This window comes from Sinocyclocheilus grahami, unplaced genomic scaffold, assembly GCF_001515645.1.
Source record: "Sinocyclocheilus grahami isolate Dianchi unplaced genomic scaffold, SAMN03320097.WGS_v1.1 scaffold1517.1, whole genome shotgun sequence".
Taxonomy (NCBI): Eukaryota; Metazoa; Chordata; class Actinopteri; order Cypriniformes; family Cyprinidae; genus Sinocyclocheilus; species Sinocyclocheilus grahami.
Genome location: NW_015506696.1, coordinates 60,432 through 64,178, shown reverse-complemented (window position 1 = coordinate 64,178; position 3,747 = coordinate 60,432). Strand labels below are relative to the sequence as shown.

The following is a 3,747-nucleotide window of genomic DNA, read 5'->3' as shown; positions in this document are numbered from 1 at the left end:
AGTGTTTTCACACACCGCGACATATCTCCCCCTCTCTCTCTCTCTCTCTCGCTCTCTCTCTCTCTCTCTCTCTCTCTCTCTGAGTTTCTGTGTGCGTCTGCCTCTTATGTGGTGACGTGTCTACTGACTTCCTGTAGTACAGAAAAAAATAGTCTAAGTCAGTATTGCACAACGCTTGTAATATTAGTCCCATGGACCGTCATATGCAAATCACTGCTGCTGTTCTCTATATGCATTGCATTCACAAAATTGTCAGTTTCATGTTCAGCCTATGAACAGTTTATCATGTTATATATATATATATATATATATATATATATATATATAATATTAGTTGACACTTATTTATTTCAAATAATGAAAAGGCTTTTTAATGGTTTTACTTTTAGTTTCAGTTTTAGTTTTAATTAATTATAAGCAGGATCAGTTTGTTTTGTGTATTGGATTTAACCCATCATAAGCCCTGTGTTTTTTTGTTTTTGTTTTTTTTTCTTCAACCTGATCCCATTAGAAAATATGACTTTGTGTGAATTCGTACCATGTAATTTGTGAAAAAATTATTTATTTTGTTTTGTTTAAATGTTATGTATGAAGCTCCACACTAAACCTAACTCTCAGTGAGGCTTAAGCAAATTTTATGAAAACCTACTAATGGGATTACATTAATGCAAATTAGCCACAGATTCACTAAAATGTAAAATAGTTAGGACTTGCTGTAGTTGCTTTATATTTATAAAACTATTAACGTGATAGCAGCATCACATTATTGGTTTGAAGAACTAAAAGCAGAAATAATTCAAGCTGTTTGGGCATTTAGTTGTTGTCTGTGTGTAGTTATCAGGGAGGTGGACCGCTTGTTAGCGCCTTTTGACTACACCGCTCAACCGTACTTTCCTGCAGAAACATCGCACAACATGTTCAGAAACATGGATATGTTCATCAAATTAAAAGAAAACCTTTGCAGTCATTCATGATTACTGAGCAAGGGGAAAAAAATATATATATTTTTTTAATTATTCAGAGAAGAACAATTTCTAAAATATAACATTTTACAGCTGATAAATGCTAAAAAATTTCTCTATCCACTAAAAGATTTTATATTTTTAACATGAATAAAAAAAAAAGGATGCATTCATTTATTCAAATGTCTTAAAATTTTACTAAATATTTAACTTAAAATATGTACATTAATCGATTCTTATTCATTAATTGATCAATTAGTTTAATTGGCTCAGTGGCATTTACTTTTATTCATTTAGCAGATGCTTTTATCCAAAGTGAGTTACAAATGAGGACAATGGAAGCAATCAAAATCAACAAAAGAGCAATGATATGCAAGTGCTATAACAAGTCTCAGTTAGCTTAACGCAGCACACGTAGCAAGGTTTTTTAAAATTGTATAATAAAAAGAAAATGGATTGAATAGAGCAAGCTAGTGTTAGAGGCCTTTTTTGCTTTTGTTAATTGTATAATAAATAAAAGAACTAATATATAGAATACAAAAAGATTGGAGAAGCTAGTGTTTTTTTTGTTTTTTTTAAACAAGCATTAAATGAATGCAATTTTTTTTAAAGAATAGAATTAGAATAGAGAATGCTAGAGTTAGAGGGTCAAATAAAGATGGAAGAGATGTGATTTTAGCCGATTCTTGAAGATGGTTAAGGACTCATTCCACCAGGAGGGAACAGTTAGTGTAAAAGTCTGTGAAAGTGATTTTGTGCCTCTTTGAGATGAACAATAAAGTGACGTTGACTTGCAGAACACAAGCTTCTAGAGGCACATACTAATAATGTTACTAACAGTGGTGTATAAAGTACCTGAAAGCCATACTCAAGTAAAAGTACAGATATCTTACCAGAAAATGACTTTGGTAGAAGTTGAAGTCACCGTTTAGAATAGTACTTGAGTAAAAGTCTGAAAGTATGTGATATTTATTATACTTGAGTACGAAAAGTATTTTTTTTTTAAATCTTAAACGTACTTAAGTATTGAAAGTAAATGGAAAAGAAGCAAATAAATATATCCTATATAAAAATGTTAATGTTTTAAAATTGTATAATAAAAAGAAAATGGATTGAATAGAGCAAGCTAGTGTTAGAGGCCTTTTTTGCTTTTGTTAATTGTATAATAAATAAAAGAACTAATATATAGAATACAAAAAGATTGGAGAAGCTAGTGTTTTTTTTGTTTTTTTTAAACAAGCATTAAATGAATGCAATTTTTTTTAAAGAATAGAATTAGAATAGAGAATGCTAGAGTTAGAGGGTCAAATAAAGATGGAAGAGATGTGATTTTAGCCGATTCTTGAAGATGGTTAAGGACTCATTCCACCAGGAGGGAACAGTTAGTGTAAAAGTCTGTGAAAGTGATTTTGTGCCTCTTTGAGATGAACAATAAAGTGACGTTGACTTGCAGAACACAAGCTTCTAGAGGCACATACTAATAATGTTACTAACAGTGGTGTATAAAGTACCTGAAAGCCATACTCAAGTAAAAGTACAGATATCTTACCAGAAAATGACTTTGGTAGAAGTTGAAGTCACCGTTTAGAATAGTACTTGAGTAAAAGTCTGAAAGTATGTGATATTTATTATACTTGAGTACGAAAAGTATTTTTTTTTTAAATCTTAAACGTACTTAAGTATTGAAAGTAAATGGAAAAGAAGCAAATAAATATATCCTATATAAAAATGTTAATGTACTGCTTGAGTAGCAAGATTGTGTTCAGTTTTAACTCTTTCTTCCATTTTGTATTTTTGGGTAAGAATAAGAAGCACTTCATCCGTTCCTTTGTGTCTTTCATTCCAACATAAGAAAACATTTCTGGAATCTGCATCTGAAGTAGCATTTAGCTGTATTTACACAGTTTATGTATCTCAGAGGGGACACGGATGCATTTAACCTGCAGTTACAGATTGATAAATAATGTTTTGTTTTTAACATAAAACCTTGAATACTGATATTTGAAATTATATAAAACATGAAAAAAATAGTAGAAATGTGGCATTAAAACCGCCAGTAGGTGGCAGCAAGTGCCTGTTAATGAGTGAGTCATTGAGATTCAACCGATTCATTCAAACGACTGATTCATTCAGTAACAAAGTGTTTGACTGTTAATGAGTGAATCCCTGAATCATTTATTCAACCGATTCGTTCAAAAAGCTGATTCATTCAATAAGTAAACACCGTCCATTGCTCAGAGACGCAAAACAGTGCTGTGATCTTTGTTAGGAACTATTTTCTTTGGCAAAATTGAACAAAAACAAGCATTATTATGTCTAAAATGTAAGTCACTTATTGCTTTACTGAACTTATATAAAATGATTATTAAATGTTCATGCTGATATATGCAGAAAAACGGTACTCTTTGCGTGATATAGATTAAGTTAACTATATTAAATTGTATAAATATAGAAAGCATACAGAAGCATTTTTGCCGTCTACAATTTTGAATGCCTGGAATTTTTAGTTTTAATAGACTAATAAATCAACGTGCGTGCACTCTGTGTGTGATTTGGTGATACAGCCTACTTGATAATGTCAGATCGCACATCATTACAACAACACTTACCATATTATCGCAGACGATGCGGTATATCGCACGCCCCAGACTCGATTTGAGTGGAAAATGAATCATCCGCTGTTGTGTGCGCACTTGTTTGCACATGAGCAAAGGGGTTTTTAGGAGTCTAACTTGCAGACGCCTGTAGCGTCTGGACCACTCCAACACACAATATATATTTTGTT

The 3,747-nt window shown here is 31.7% G+C and overlaps 1 protein-coding gene across 1 annotated transcript in view; it reads left to right on the top strand.

The window, feature by feature from the left end:
- LOC107570877 (transmembrane protein 244-like) overlaps positions 1 to 3,747 on the top strand; it is a 20,152-nt gene that overhangs the window by 1,190 nt on the left and 15,215 nt on the right. The gene's annotated exons all lie outside the window — the stretch shown is intronic.